General features: G+C 38.4%; 1 protein-coding gene across 2 annotated transcripts in view; it reads right to left on the bottom strand.

Annotated features, from left to right (window-relative positions):
* chst11 (carbohydrate (chondroitin 4) sulfotransferase 11) overlaps window positions 1–17829 on the bottom strand; it is a 154811-nt gene that overhangs the window by 17881 nt on the left and 119101 nt on the right.

Raw genomic sequence — 17829 nt, 5'->3', positions numbered from 1 at the left:
CTAATCATCTGTAAAGTCAGGAGATAAAAAATTAATTTCCTGTGAGGACAAAAGAACAAGAACATTCTGGCTGATGTATCAATAAGTGGATAATACGATAACTTCAAATTACATCAAGGACATGATATGTCTTGATGGGAATTTATTCCTGTGAATTTAAGATTCTGAAGCCTTTATTCAGGTTGATATAATACCTGTTTATTTATACTGTGGTTAAGGCAAGAGTACACAGGCTGGTTGTGTGCAGGAACTGTATTACAGATGCAGAGAATGTAAGAATGGCCCCAGTGCTTAAGTACATTGCTGGAAGGCTTGGGTAGGGTAATAACATGCCTAAATCTTTGGGTGCATACTAGCATGTTGGGGTAAGGAAAGAAGATCCCCAAAGTCTTTAGTGCAATCTGCCAAATAATCGTAAGACAAAAATGCCCCAAAGCTTTGGGTGCATGCATTATAAGAAATGTTGGGCTAATGTAAGAACACCCCTAAAGCTTTTGGGTGCATACTAGTATATTTTCAGAAGCAGAAATACATGAACTTCTTCTCAACTAACAGATCTTTCCCAATTCGTTGCTATATTTGTGTGATGACCAACAGCATTGCCATCTCTACTATCACTCCCACTCTACACTTCTTAAAGTAAGTTTGTGGGTCCACAAAGACTTGGAGTACGATGGAGCTTGTTAGCTCCCTCTGTGTTTGTGTCAGACAAGTTTCTTTAAGATACATGCACACAAATCAAAGCAGTCAATCAAAACAAAATGTCAATAAGAAAAAAAATATAGTCTTATGATCTGCAAAAAAAGAAATTTTTAGAAAGTTTTAACTCTACATGTTAAGAAGCTTTTGTAAATGATCATTTTAGCCAAAAATCAGTTGCTAATCCCTATTCTCACTCTATAACCTATAGGTGTTAAAAGAGGTGTCTCAATGCAATAGTTTTGGTCTAATAAAGCATGGATCCCCAACCTTTTATACCCGTGAGCCACATTTCAATGGAAAAAGTGTTGTGAGCAACACAAGCATGAAAAAGCTTCCTTGGGGTGTCAGTAAAAGCTATAATTGGCTACTTAATAGCCCCTATGTGTACTGGCAGCCTACAGAAGGCTCTGTTTGGAAGTACAACTGGGTTTTATACAGTCAAAACTTGCCCCCTTACCAGAAATTCAATAATAAGCCCCTGCTTTGAGGCCACTGGGAGCAACATCCAAGGGGTTGGGGAGCAACAGGTTGCTCACGAGCCACTGGTTGGGGAACACTGTAATAAAGCATATTCTATATGGTATGTGTGGCACATAATGACCCCTTTTAGAGCACTTTTCAGGTGGCGCAAGGCCCAAAGAGAAAGTCTGCCTTTTTATATTGCTATTTAAATATTGGCAACTATAGGATTGTAAACAACACGGTTATTTGCTGTGTGAATCACGCCTGTTGTACAAATATTGATCCTGGTGCCTTGAATGGACAGAAGATGCTTCATCATTAGAAATTCATGGATTTTAATTCCAGTTCTAAGCTACATTTGTTCAGTGCCTTATTTGGACAGAAAAACATTTACTTTTAAAGCTAGGGATAAATAATCTCTGCCAGAATGCCTTATCTAAACAAAACCTTCATTATCCCTCTAATTGGAATATTTGCTAAAAGCATGGTGCCAGTAAGCAAGATGCAAATTGGTATTTACTCTCATTCAGTAAGTACAGCTATTTAGTAAGAGACCTTCATATTACTACTATACCTACTTTATCATACCCACAATAGAAAGATAGCAAATCAAGGTTCTGTGGCAAGACTGATGGCTGGACATGGTAAAAGTAAAAAATACTGGGAGACATGGTCCCCATGGTTAAACTTCTGTAGACTCCAAAAATAGACAAATACCACTATCGTGGATGTTTATACAAATTGAATATTTCTAGACAGGGAAACCATACAGCTCTCTCTTTAAAAGTAAGCTTTATAGTATTAATCAAGATGCAATTTACTGTGAAATGATATTTCTATGATATAAAAAACTCTATACCCCCCTCCCCCTTTCTTTTTCTGTACCCCCCCCCCCCTTATTAAAAAGTTATAAATAAAGATAAAAAAAAAAAAAAAAAAAAAAGACTGATGGCTGGACATGGTACATCGAAAAAATATTTTTGGGTTGAAATTTGGCCAAAGATACATTTTCTTAAAAAAGCATATTACCACTCACAGTAGTGAGAAAACAGTGGAAATGCAGAGAAAAGTGTGGTTAGAAGGCAAATTCAGATCAATATAGTAACCTACAACTAACCCAGCAGCTAAAAGGAACAGGCAAGTAAAAACGTATCGCCAGTTGGTTACTATGGGTTATTGGACCTGCACCTGACTTTGCCTATGTTGCTTCCTAAGCCCCCCCCCCCCCAGCCTGCTTCTCGTAAAAGGACACTTGTATATGTGATGCTACTCAGCATCAGTATATTGTCTTTTAGGCTCTATGCCCAAACATCTAACATTTAACAAAGCTGTCAACCAACACCATGTCATGAGGGAGATAATGATCTACTCCAGGCCTTTTTGAGACCTTATTCCATTTTAGTATGAAGAGGCATTTAAGCCTAAAAAAATAGGACTGTGTTATTATCTCCTCATGACATGAGGTTGGTTGACAGTTTTGCAACAGTTTTGTCATCCCCCGAAAGCTTGCGCCACTCGTTTTTGCAATAAATGTGTTAAAGGCATTACCGGCATATTGGTGTGCTTTTTCCAACATTTGTAATTAATGTATAGTGAAAAATTGATGTTTCATTATGACAGGTTTTTGGATAGAGGATCCCTTTTAATTCCTATGCAAATTGCCACATACATACAAATGAATGCCGATAGATATATTAGTTCATACATTTGACTTACCAGAATAGAACTGAAATTATACCAAATGGAAAATTACTTTAGTGACTGTCTAATTAGTATTTATAAAATGGTAAGATCTGCAAGTTGGATCTAAGGTTGCCAATTGTTTGGTTTTAACCCAAACAAGCTAAAAGGATTGAGGAGACCGCCTCATACGTATGCAAATAAGTCATAACAGGATACAGTTCATTTTTTTATTGGCCTCCTTGGGTTACACTGTCTGGGTTTTAGCCGTGTAAAACCACAACAATAATCTGGCCAATAACCACCTCTGATGTCATTGCCCCACCCCCACAAGGCACAAACATGCTCCAAAATGTCATAACCCAATCCCCATATGTCACTACTCTGCTCCCTTTTTTGCAGACGACAAAGGTCTCAACCATAGTTGGAGTCCGATATGGGTCATGTCTGTGTAGGGCAAACTCTCTGTAGGAAGATTTATAATAAATTCCCTGTTTTGGAGGGTTGGTGGCTGGACTGCCCATTCTATATGACTTGAGTAAAACAAGAGATCTGAAAACTATTTGATGGTTTGAAATTACTTAGTGACCATGACCAGCCACCAGCATTTGAGTTCACTTTACAGTCAACAGGTCTCATGATGCCAGTGGAAGCAGACAAAACTGACTCACAGTTATGTTGAAGCAAGAGGAAGAAAAGCCAGGCAGAATAAGGAAAACATAACTATATTTCAGGCTGTTGCCACTGTATATCTTTAAAAGAGGATGTGCTAACATACTGTACATAGATGGATGATTTAAAGCATATGTAAATACTGTTGCTTAAAATGCTGCTGGACTACAACCCCCACATTTCCCGTATTATCAATGGTTAAAGTATGCTGGGAGCTGTAGTCCAGCCACAACAGAGATGGATTCTTGAAACATTTATCCAGATTTGCAGGCCAGTGGCCTAATTGATGCATTCTCCAATAAGAATCCTGTTTCCATTATGTACACCTGACGTCGGTTACAGTATTAAAACAGTAACCAGGTGTTTCTAGCATGGAGCACCTAATACTAGTGTTTGCCCTTTTGAATTTTGATTATAGCTTATATCTAGTTATACTTATTTTAGATATGGGTACCTGGTAAGCAGGATTCTTATTGGTGAAGATAATAGGTAAATATGTGTTTATAACTCCTTTTAACCCATTCTGTGTTAGCAATTGTCTCACTGATCTATGCTGTGTGTTGCCCTGTACATGCGTGTGCCGTATAGATGAAAGATCCATCGGCAATTGTACAATCTATGGTGCCAGTGCTCTTCTTTTATGCCATACATTCCATCTTGTATAAAGGGTTAAATACATTCTTGCTACTGTTCTATCCTACAGTACTTATACAGGAATCTACATGCTGAATCTTTGACTGAGCAACTAAATACTATATTATTTTAGGATACATTTTATTCTGCCATGTAATCTTTTAAATCCCTTTAGTCCTTAATTGATTTTAACACTCCAACATGATTTTACATGATAAGCTTTAATTAAACTCACAGTTTAAAGCAGCATTTTTGTATGCATTGGGCTGATTTCATGCCTAGAATGTAGAGGTGGGTTTGCCAGTGTCAAAAATGTAGGGATTATGGCTAACTTCCAGATATCATCACAAACCAATTTCGATAATGAAACCAGCATGCTCTTTCTAGCACCCACAACTCTATAATACAGTATGCATACCTCAGCTTTATGCCAGAGAGATGTTACATACAAGTAGAGGACCTGTTATCCAGAATGCTCGGGAACCAGGGCTTTCTGGATAAGGGATCTTTCCATAATTTTGATCTTCATGCCTTACATATACTAAAAAATCATTTTAACACAATAAGATTGTTTTGCCTCCAATAAGGATTAATTATATCTTAGTTGGGATCAAATACAAGGTACTGTTTTATTATTACAGAGAAAAAGGAAATCATTTTTAGAATTAGAATTATTTTCTTATAATGGAGTCTATGGGAGATGGCCCTTCCATAATTCGGAACTTGGATAACGGATTTCCAGATGAGGGACATACATATAATATAACCTGTGGCTGCTAGCACATAGTAGTTTGCTTAAATTCATAGCTCCTTTCTTCTGTGTATTAGAGACTGATTGTCTCTGATAACATTCTCTTATTGATTATGTTTTAGCTCAGTTCGCATTATATATTTACATGCACAAGTGCTGGAGAAAAAGGAAATGCGAACAAGTGAAAAATCCTGGAGAAGTGAGGTAGTACATCTTTCATGTATTGTTGTTTGGATTGATATAATCCCGCTGTGCATAAAGGAAGTGAAATGCTATGATAAGTATTAACATTTTCAGCACAATTACATTTCTCTCTGAGCCCCATCAAATCATGCCTAAGGCTCTTTATGCCTTCTGGCATTAGAGACAACTGTAAAGGGACTGGAATCAAGGGTTTTTTCGATAAATACAAAGCAGAGAATTAGTATGCACACAATGTCTGTTACATTTGTACAATAACTAATATAACATTGAGTCTCTAAAACAAACAGAAGAAAAAAAGGAAGCCTTTGGCTTACAAGCTCTAAATGTAAGCCCGCTATTGCATAGAGCAGCCGCATAGATATATGGCTTCTGCTGTTAATTTAATCTGAAAATCTAATTAATCCTGCTTTTTTTCTAAATTCAAATTATCAGACACTGACTGGTGAGGTCTGGATTTGTTTTTGTTAAACAGTTTCTCCATGTTCTTTATTAACTCTGTTATTAATTACGTTATGTTGACAGATCTGCCTTTGGTTTTCTAACTGTTGAAATCTAATAGCTGATTGGTTGCCCTGGACAACATCACCGGTAATGCTTTACTTTTTACACAGCATGATAAATATACCCATAAGTCCCTAATTGTGGCTTCACCACTGCCCTTCAAACTCCTTATGTGGCTTTAGCTGCCGATGTTTACAGTGACAGTGTGGAATCACTGATGACCCCAAACTAGTGAGCACATGATGCAGAATGAGACCACTCTAACTATGATTATGTCCATTGTGGATGAAACACGTCAGGTGGTTTTAATGTTTTGATATGGAATAAAAGTTTTTAAATACTGTCTGGTGTGCAAGCCTTTTAGAAACGAAAGTGGTAATATCCACCACTGGCTACTGGTTTGGGGCATTGGCATCTGGACCACTACAAGGATTGGTTGTTACTGCCTGTGCTGAGCTGCTTTTGCTGTTTGTGGACATTTAGTGCTCTCCTTCTCAGTTGGCATGGCACTCTCAGCTTATTGCACCCAAGTATACAGAGTGAATTCTGCTTGGGATTACTAATTACTAGTTGCATTCCTTCTTTAAACATCGGACGGAGGATATAAATACCTGGGTCATGAGCTATCTGGAGTAAGTCTGAAAAAGCTCTGTCTGAGCCGCATCTTTTGATTAGTAGATAGTATAACTACTGTTAACAGAAACATAGAAGAAACATATAAACTAAAAAACAAGGCAAGCATAGTCAGTTCCTAAAGGTGCCCATACACGTGAAGATCCACTCGCTTGGCGAGGTCACCAAGCAAGCGGATCTTCTCCCGATATCCCAACCTATGGGTGGGCGATATTGGGGAAAATGTAGGCTAATTCGATCGTTTGGTGGCAATGGGACAATCGGTTCGGGGACCGCATCAATGAGCCGATGCGGTCCCCGATCCGACTAAATCTTTTAACCTGCCCGATCGATATCTGCCCAATTTCAGGCCAGAAATCAGTGGGGCATGCCCTACGTTCCTGCCCCTACATGGTCCGATAAGCTGCCAAATCGGTCCAAGGGACCGATATCAGCAGCTACAATTGGCCGTGTATGGCCACTTTTAGGCAGTGAAGGGGTTGCAGGAGATAATTACTGAATTATGATCCCCTCACCAAAAATACCTTTATTCTTATACTCTGCTTTTAGTTTTAGTTTGCAAAGATTTTCTACCCTAATTATTGGTTTCCAAGGGACATTGCATTAAAGTGACCTGGCTAAGGTCATATTTAACTGAAATGGGAATCATTTGAGAATTTCTGTGCTTTTAAGCGAGAATAATCTACTATATAATCCACATTATACACATAGTCAAACATCATTAACAACACGGCAAGATCCTGGAATTTAATAAATGCTTGAGTTTCCATCATTTATCTTGGGAGCAATATTATTTCTATTTAAGTTTTATGAAGGCAGTGAGTAATATTCTAAAACCTAATGGGCCAGTACTGAAGAAAACATTAAGCTATACCCAGACATATACTGTGTCTGTAGGCGAGAAAGAAACTTAAAAACTAAAACAAATATAATTTAATTATGTTATAAATAAACAAAAATAATTGGTCAGGGAGTATGGAAACAACTAAGTGAAATGATAAAGGGCATTATCTGTTGACAGTTAGTTGTAAACTGGCAAAGAAAAGAGGATAGTCTTATTAAGCTAATTGACCAGTTCTTATTTGTCTAGTACTTCAGTAATGCCTGCTGCTATATACCCTGCGACTGTATAATAAATCAAATAGACAAGGAGGCACAGAGGGAGGGCTCTATAATGTTCCTCAAACCTTGAGCGCAGCACGTCTGACCTTGCTCCTAGATTGAATTGCAGCACTTGTCAATGGAAATGAAAGATTATGAAATCACTGGCGGCCCCAGCCTAAATCACATATAGCGCTTTTGTTTTTCTAACTCTGAATCCTATGTAAGACAACATGCTCTTAACAAAATGGCATCATTTGTACCAAATAATTAACACTGATTTGCAAGCTGCTAACCTATTTTCTCATTTTTAAGTTCTATGAATATTTATAGCACTTAAACGGTCTCATTTTAAAGTCCTATGAATATTTATAGCAATTAAACAAAACAAATTAATAAATAAATATATTATATAGTCTACATTAGGTCTATCCAGTAAGCCCATAGTTGTTATTAGAGTGGACATTATTCCTTTCAGTCAGGTGCCACACAGGTAATGGGTGCAGTCAGTCTTCCATGGTATTGATACAAATAAAGCCCAGCTCACACCGTACTTAAAACTACTCAAATATTTATTATGACATTTCCCTGTTGCTTAGGGTACCTTCTTCAAGTAAAAAATGTGTTGAAGAATGTGGCCTAAGTGACACTGAAATGTCACAATAAATATTTGAGCGGTTTTAACTCTAAGGGTTTGCCCAGGGTTTGACTTGTATTTCTGTCCAGTGACACAACATGCAATAGTGTCACGTTTTACCAATAATCACCTACAATGTACGTCTCATTAAGAATCAATTGATTTGTGAATGTGCATGTTATTCATGCATGTTGGGTCAGACTAATAAAAAAAAAAGCACAACAGAATAGAAAAAAGTTTTCCCTACTAAAGGTGGGCATTCATGTTCACATTTTAGTTTTCTTCTGTTAAATGTTTGGTTATTGGTTGAAAGTTTAAATGCAATGATATAAAACTAATGTTCAGACTGTAGGATAAAGCTAAATGTTCTGAACATGAAATAGTTGGCAGACACCAGTCGTAGGAAAGCGACTTTCACTGTAGTTCCCCCAAGGATACAATACATGTGTAGATTTTATCGTTATCCGGCCACATGTATATACTGCAAAGAATGGTACCATTTGTACCTATATCTCTGTAAATTATCTTTGTTGGTAAGATTAACACGTTAGTAAGGGTTGTGCTTATTACATATTATGCTGTATCTCATAGTGCTAAGTAGTGAGAGCTACTCGTTTCTAACCTATGACTCATGGCAGTTGTATATGTTGCTTCTGAACCCTGTACATATGAGTTATGTTTCTTACTGGAAACCATATCTGATTGCAGCATATACATGTAAAGCAGCTGTATTTGTTCTTCAGGTTTGTTAACTGATTCATCTGTAAAAAATGTCCAGCTAAAGGGGGCCATCCTGCTTCCAGGAACCTCTTGGGAAATACAAAAAAAATTCAGTAAACCAATGGTTTAGAGTAGAATTCTGTAACCTTTGCCTTCTTGCTGTCAGCATCGAAGACCAAGGTGTCTGGTTACTAAAGATCATTAATAATGAGTACAAATCATTAGCCATTAATACTGCAATTTGTTTTGCGCCAGAACTAATGCAGCACCCACGTTTACTAAAACACAATACAGATTTTTTTCTGCTCTAGATCATATTATTCACACAAGCATAAAAGCTTAGGCCATTGTACATTTTGCCCTGTTTTATTTTGCTTTTTTTTGTGCCAACTTAGATTAACTCCAGGTCCCCCAGTATAAAACTTTTTTTGTTGCCAAAATATAATTATTATAAAACCCAACGTTAATACATAGTTTATATCTATTATTATTATTAATTTGTATTAATAAAGTAATTATTTGCATATGTATTGAAATTAATTATGGTCATGTTAAAAACTAGACAATTCTTTGCCATTATATCACGTCAGACAATGAATGGGGGCAAAAATGGGCATTCATTTCAGCATAACTAGGTGATTATTTGGCACACTACTCATATAATCTAATATCATCTCTTTTGAATATTAGTAAACTGGCTATAGTTCAAAATCTACTAGGGGTGCTAGGGCCAGAATGGATCACACAGAGCTGCAGTTGCCCTGAATGCAGTGATGCTTGTATCTGGCAGTGCTGTATTCATGAGGGGAATGCAGGGAAACGCATGTAGGCATATCTTCTTAACTGGGGTTGCCACCTGACCTGGCTGGTAAGAATGATGCTTGATGCCAATGTTATTAATCAGGAGAAAGGGCAAGAATATAGAAATGCTAGTATTTTTTTTTTCAAGAAAAGTTAATAACTCTACCCCTACTCAATCAGATATGCAAGTTAGGGAGCATCGGCAGGAACAGGGTGCAGGGAGCCCTGTACTTACTGTACACAATAAGGTAAGGACAAAGCTGACTTGCACCTACCTGCAGTGCCATTGGATTTTTATCTGGTGGGAGGTACAGAGAATAACCATCAAGAGGTTAGATATTGCACCCCATAGTGTTCTTGTTGCGCTTGCATTAATAAATGACCCTTTATGACTCTCTAGGCAAAACCTGAAAGCTCATGTTATAAAATGATTAATTTCAGGTTACTTTTTGCAAGGACTGCCTTTCATTTCTCCATTCAGTCACTCTGTGAGAACACCAGCTATAATTAGGCCTAGTTGCTGTACACCAAATTAATTCCAACAGGGTAACAAAGCAGCTAGGAGGAAATGCAGTTATTATGCATGTCAGTAAGGTGTAAATGGATGTTCAAGTTCTATATAATTACTTGGTGAATATATTATTTTGCAGCGTTGGAGAACATGTTCATAACCTTTGGCATAAATATGGCCTGTGGTAACTAACATCTTGTCAAAAAGGTTCTATTATAGTAATATATAACTGGGACTCTTTATAAATGTTAACATAGTAACATAACAAGTTAAGTTAAAAAAAAGACACACGTCAACCAAGGTCAACCTTTTATGCTTATATAACCTGCCCAGCTGCTAGTTGATCCAGAGGAAGGCAAAACACCCCATCTGAAACCTCTCTAATTTGCCGCAGAGGGGGAAAAATTTCTTTCTGATTCCAAGATGGCAATTGGACCAGTCCCTGGATCAACTTATACTATGAGCTATCGCCCATAACCCTGTATTCCCTCACTTGTACTGAGAGCTATCCCCCATACCCCTGTATTCCCTCACTTGTACTGAGAGCTATCTCCCATAACCCTGTATTCCCTCACTTGTACTGAGAGCTATCCCCCATACCTCTGTATTCCCTCACTTGTACTAAGAGCTATCTCCCATAACCCTGTATTCCCTCACTTGTACTAAGAGCTATCTCCCATACCCCTGTATTCCCTCACTTGTACTGAGAGCTATCTCCCCTACCCCTGTATTCCCTCACTTGTACTAAGAGCTATCTCCCCTACCCCTGTATTCCCTCACTTGTACTGAGAGCTATCCCCCATACCCCTGTATTCCCTCACTTGTACTGAGAGCTATCCCCCATAACCCTGTATTCCCTCACTTGTACTAAGAGCTATCTCCCATAACCCTGTATTCCCTCACTTGTACTAAGAGCTATCTCCCATACCCCTGTATTCCCTCACTTGTACTAAGAGCTATCTCCCATAACCCTGTATTCCCTCACTTGTACTAAGAGCTATCTCCCATAACCCTGTATTCCCTCACTTGTACTGAGAGCTATCTCCCATACCCCTGTATTCCCTCACTTTTACTGAGAGCAATCTCCCATACCCCTGTATTCCCTCACTTGTACTGAGAGCTATCTCCCCTACCCCTGTATTCCCTCACTTGTACTGAGAGCTATCTCCCATAACCCTGTATTCCCTCACTTGTACTAAGAGCTATGTCCCATAACCCTGTATTCCCTCACTTGCTAAAAAGCCATCCAACCCCTTCTTGACGCTAACTAATGTATCAGCCAGTATGACTGTTTCAAGGAGAGAATTCCACAACTGCACAGTAAAAAACTCTTTCTGAATATTTAGATGGAACCTCTCTTCTTCTAGTCAGAATGGGTGCCCTGTTGTTAGTTGGAAGGACCTACTGGTAAATAAAGCATTAGAGAGGTTATTATAAGGTCCCCTTATATATTTATACATAGTTATCATGTAACCTCTTAAGCGCCTCTTCTCCAGTGTAAACAGACCCAACTTGGCCAGTTTTTCCCCATAACTGAGACTTTCCATACCCTTTACCAACTTAGTTGCCCTTCTCTGGACCCTCTATAACTCAATAATATCCAGTTTGAGTACTGCAGACCAAAAACTGCACAACATATTCTAGATGGGGCCTTACCAGCGCTCTGTAAAGTGGAGGAATGACCCACTTTCCTGCAAATCTATGCCCCTTTAAATGCAGTTCAAAATCTTGTTTGCCCTTGCAACTGCTGCTTGGCATTGCTTGCTACAGTTTATTATCTACGAGGACTTCCATGATGGATTTGCTTGGGCAGTTCCATTATGTGGCTTGCATAGTTTTACATCCCAGGTGCATGACCTTAAATTTATGGACATTAAATCTCATCTGCCACTTAGCCGCCCAGATTACCAGTTGGTCAAAATCCTGCTGCAAAGATGCCACATCTTAAATGAAATTACTTGGGCTGCAGAGTTTTGTGTCATCTGCAAACACTGATACATTACTTATAATACCCTCCCCTAAGTCATTTATGAACAAATTAAACAAAAGTGGACCCAGTACAGAACCCTGAGGGACCCCACTGAGAACCTTACTCCAAGTAGAGAATGTACCATTAACAACCACCCTCTGTAAAAAAAAGTATTCAAATGAATTCATACCCAAATTAATAGTAAAAAAAATAAATGGGAAATTATAAATGTATTAAATGCTGGCACACAAATCTAAATGACTGGCATTGTTACACTGTACTGTACATAAAAGGGACTGTAGACCCTCCGTAGAACTCTCCAGAACCTATTAGGTAGGCAGCCCAATCTTTTTCACAGATGGAAGAGTATTCTAGAACAAGAATCCTTTTTACCAGCATCATTTCAGGAATCTTAATGCAATTTACAATAGGGATATAGGCTGTGCAGTATTAGCATGCAGACATAACAGACATAACACTATCAAATATCAGAAGGGCAGGTACTGTCCTGTTTATGTGTTAGGTTTCTTTAACATTTGGTAGCCCGCTGGCTACGGAGAATTCAGATAGAGGATAATGTACCCCATAATGTAATTCATAAGACTATTCACAGACACAGTTGCAGAGGAGTTTTATGACCATATAAAATCACAAGACTCCAGGCTTAGTGCTTTTATAAAGGATCCATTGCTCCTTGGTAGCTTTTAATTGCCTTTTAAATCAGTGTGGGGGTACAGTATACTTTATAATCTACGAATTAAAAAAGGATTGTCACACATTTTTTTTGTACCATACCCCACTCTCCTAAATACCTCAAACTTTCTTAAATCCCTCTGCCCCACCTCAGACTTTGCAGCAGGTCCCCAGCACAACTACCAGAATCTTCACTCTAATCTACTCTCAGCAGTCATTGCCATCTTCCCCCAACACTGGCACTATCCCCCCTACTACCCCACGGACCTTGAAATCTGAACAACTTTCTCTCCTATTGGTTCATTATCCAGCACACCTTAAATGTCATGCTGAGCTCTCATCACCTCTTCCTTCAGATAATTATAATGCTGTTTTGAAAGTGTTTGTGTTATCACCAACCAGGTGTCTCTGCTCCACATGGGGCCCCAATTACTGAGCACCCCATAATCTGTGGATCCAGTCAAGTAACAATATCAGCAGGGAACTCCCAAGGCACAATTTCTGTAAGGTCCCTGGGACAAAGCAAAACCACTCAAAAAGGGTCCTCCACCAGGAATCAAATGCAGAAAAGAACTTATTTCAAATACATTTGTGTTATTAGAAGTTCAAATTATGTACAGTATTAGCAGGTCTTGCTTTGTTTGTCAGGGACCCTTAGCCCTCCCACAGCTTCAATGTTCTGTGCTGCTGAGTGAAATGCATTATTTTATTTGTTGTGACACAAGTGATATAACTAAGCATTGCTTAGAAACATATATCTTACAGAATATTCATTGGTCTTTTCTATTATAAGGATATCATTTAAACAAGAAATTATCAATACAATGCATGGTAACATGCATCTTGTATATTAGAAAAGTTCTGTTAATACTTGAATGCATATTTTTATTTCTATTGTGACAAACAGGGGTCATTACAGTAATAAATACAAATACATAAAAGGACAGGTATGGGACCATTATTTAGAATGCTCAGGACCTAGGGTTTTCTAGATAAGGGATCTTTTCATAATTTGTATCTCCAAACCTCAAAACTATTTAAAAATGAAGTAAACATTTAAACCAATAGGGTTGTTTTGCCTCCAATAAGGATTAATTATATCTTATTTGGGATCAAGTACAAGGTACTGTTTTATTATTACAGAGAAAGGAAAACCATTTTTAAAAATTAGCATTATTTGCTTAAAGGAGAAGGAAAGGCTAATAAAGAGTTAATCTCAAGCTGCAGGCATACCTACAGTTGTCTCAATAGTGCCCTTAAGTCTCCCCATATTTCACCTGTTCAGAAGATCTGAAGCCAAACAGGAAGAAAAAACGCTGAGCTGTGTAAAGTTCCCATAATGCCTCGCTCCTGCACAGACACCCAGACCAAGTGAACATGCTCAGTTAGTAAGACTATGAGGAAGCTTCCTGCTGATTGGCTCAGATCCACATTCCTAAGGGGGGGAGTGAGTTCTTAGCATTCTTGAGGGAGGGGGGAGCAGGAAAGAGCAGAAAGCAAAGAGCTGCCTGTCTCTGGCAGAGGAAAACAGACACAACAAATCTTTTGACAGACAACTCAGTGTAACATTTCTGTGAATGCTTATGGCTGTATTTACATAGACCTTTCTGATAAAGCTTACTTAGTTTTTACCTTTCCTTCCCTTTAAAATGGTGTCTATGGGAGATGGCATTCCTGTAATTCAGAGCTTTCTGGATAATGGGTTTCCAGATAATGAATCACAGTTACATTAAGAATTAAAAGCTAAGTGTCAGAGAGACAAGGGGAAGTAGGTCCTTGCCCTGTAGAGCTTACAATCTAAGTGGTACTTTTGTCCTTGGCAGGTAGGTGTTCTGAATGTGACATTTCCTTTCAATAACACCTCTTCAGGCATAAATAGCATACGTTTATAAAGCCAAGAATGATGTTAAGCAAAACAGCTGAATATTTCTGCAGGGTCAAGGAAATAAACACCATTATATCATTTATCAATAGTACATGTGTGTAAACATATTAATAATATTACAATACAGAGCAGAATCCTATGCACATATATTTCAGTGAAACATAAACAATATTCTTGAAAAAATTTGACATCAGTTTTAAAACGACATTTTTATGTACTATCTGTACTAGAAGTAAATAGACAGGACCATAAAACTGAATGAAATCATTCACTTATATTTAGTGAGAGCCAAATAAATAGGCCAAGAAGGAGTTCCTGTAATAAAAACACTTTATCCGTGGCCTCCAATATTCTTATATTCTACAACAGGGGATACATTATTCCCTATATTTTTTATGGGACCACAGTCTTCTGCAAGTGGTACTTTATATGAATGGAGTTAAGCACCAATCTGGTATAACTAAAGAATGTGGTCAATTATGTCTAGAGCTGTAGCAGATTTGACTCCAGGTGACCACTCCACCTTCATGTTGTACAATATGTAGGTTTCAGACCATGTCAGCATCCGTGTGTTTATGGAAGGGTCATGGGATGCTAATTACCAGTGTTCTGTGGAGCTGTCTATCCAAGTGTCACATGTCCCTTGCAGCTAAAAGCACCCTAGTGACATTAATGTTGAAGGAATATGTGTATGCCCCAGTGCTACATTCACCCAAATGACATGTCTTGTACAGAAAGCTGCAGCCGTATTCTGAATTAAATCATTAAATGCGTTAAAATAACATTACGGGATAATTGATAATTGAAATTATATACACTTAAAATGCTGTAATTGAGTGATTGCATTAAATTGCCAGTCAACTCAAATGTAAAATCGTTTATTTATAGTAAATGATTTGCTGACTCTTTTAAGACAAAGCATAAGCAACTAAAAGGAAACTGTGATTTTTTTTTAATTTTTATTGTCTTTATCTGCTTGTTTAATTGAGAATTCAATAAAAACAATTTGAAAAGAAAGTAAAGGGCTGAAGCACATGCAGCATTTTGGTTAATGACAGTGACACTGAATGATCCCCATTTACATGAATGTGAGCTCCACTGCTGACCTGCAAACGAGATAATCTCCTATACCAGTGATCCCCAACCAGTGGCTCGGGGGCAACATGGTGCTCACCAACCCCTTGGATGTTGCTCTCAGTGTCCCCAAACCAGGTAGGTATTTTTGAATTCCTGAGTTGGTGGCAAGTTTTGGTTGAATAAAACCAAGATTTCCTACCAAATAAAGCCCCCTGTAAGCTGATAGTGTGCATAGAGGCTGCCTAATAGCCAATCACAGCCCTTATTTGCCACTTCCATAAACTTTTATGGTGCTTGTGTTGCTCTCCAGTCTTTTTACATTTGACTGTGGCTCATAAGTAAAAAAGTTTGGCGTCCCCTGTCCTATACCATATTCCATGTCAGACTGGCCCACCAGGATACCAGGAAAACTCCCGGTGGTCCCAGGTGTCAGTGGGCCCTCCTGTTCACCCAACCAAATGCCTTGTATGCCTATACCATGGCCATTACTCAATTCTATATGAGAAGAAACAGAAGAAATAGAGGAAATGATAGATAATAGTATGTAATTAAGAATTTAAAGAATTATGCCATCTCTCTCGATCTATACCTATACTTACCTATACTAGTTTAAGCCACATCAGTCCCACTGGACCCTGTATACCCATAGGGCCTTGCAACTTGGGCCAGCTTACTGTTAAGGAACTTGATACATAGGATACTTCTATCTCTCTGAACATGGTGTTTGAATCTCTATAAACATGTTTTCAAAGACATGACATAAATTACAGTAAGGTGTTCAGCCACAATCCATCAACATTTTTTACCCAGGATCATCACAGCCAAATTTACATTGCCATGACAAATTTTTAGGTAAAAATGAACACAGACAGTTGTTTGGCTAACAGCCTTTCAGCAAATCTATGTTTCTTTTTTTGCAGCATATGCCTCAATGAATATATGAAACTATTTTGGGGCAAATAAAATGCAAGCTTTGTAAATATCAACCAAATAAAGTCAGGGAATGCAATGTCAGGATCAGACCAAGTAAATGATAAAGTGGAATCCACCTTTTTTTTTGCTTTATCACTGTTCTCTAGTGTGTCATTTCTAGTAAAATTGTCTGTACTTTATGAACAAATTAGCAGTGACCCATTGGCCTATCCACGCTGTCCTTTGTGTATTAGCCAGAACTGCCTTAAGGAGCCTTAGGTGTCTTGTTCCAGCTGTCTGTTTGCGTGGCAGTCCCTTACAGAGAATCCCACAGAGAGCCGCATAGGGAATCTCTCAGCTGGAGGGCTCATTTCAATCCACAAGTGGACACAGCAGCAAATCAGTATATTTATCAGTACATTTGCACAAATGTTATATTTATAGGATATTTATCATTACATTTAAGGAGTTCCTGTGAGTTTGTACTAGCAGCCGATTTTATGCTCAATTGGTGTCATTCTGAAGAAATTTGCTGGTGTTATAGTAGGAGCTATAAAATAATAATATGTCACTTTGACATGTTATTCCTCCCTTATGTACAACTGTGTATGATGAGCTACGTTTTCTCACTGTTTAAACACCGCAATAAGATAACTGCTGTACAGAGCCCCCTTCAGGAGCCACTTTACTGCAGCCAAACAAGCAGAGCAGCAGAGGTACTTGGTGGTAAATGTGACAGTGAATATTGGCTCTGTCAGGCAAGATGAGCAAGTAAAGAAGTGAGGTACTTCACAGTCCAGCTTATTGCTGGGAGCCTCCCAGGAACAATTCTATCAAGATCATGGTGGTTCAGTCTCCAGAACCACCTGTAGCAGCAGGTTCCAGGGCTACACTGTGCATACAGCCTTCACTGCGGGTGATATCAGGCTCTGATAAACAGGTCTGGACTGGGATTCAAAATAGGCCCTGGCATTTCAAATACACAGAGGCCCAAACAGCCCCCACCAGCCCAATAAATAGTGACTGTCTATGGCATCTTATAGCAGCCCCTCTGGCATTTGCCAGAATTCACAGATTCAGCCAGTCTGGGCCTGCTGATAAGAGTCAGTTAATAATATCAATAGTATCTTTAGCCTATGATGAGAGCTGTGGCCTCACTAGGTGACAGAAATATCTGTTTAGTGTAAAGAAAGTTATGCAGTAAGCAGTGGAGTTTGCCTTGGTCTAGTTAACACATCACAACTTATAAAAATTTATTAACAGCAAATGGTCTAGTGCAGTTAGA

Source organism: Xenopus tropicalis, chromosome 3, assembly GCF_000004195.4.
Source record: "Xenopus tropicalis strain Nigerian chromosome 3, UCB_Xtro_10.0, whole genome shotgun sequence".
In the NCBI taxonomy this organism is placed as follows: Eukaryota; Metazoa; Chordata; class Amphibia; order Anura; family Pipidae; genus Xenopus; species Xenopus tropicalis.
Note: the sequence above shows the minus strand (reverse complement) of the source record. Positions and strands in the feature narration are given on the sequence as shown.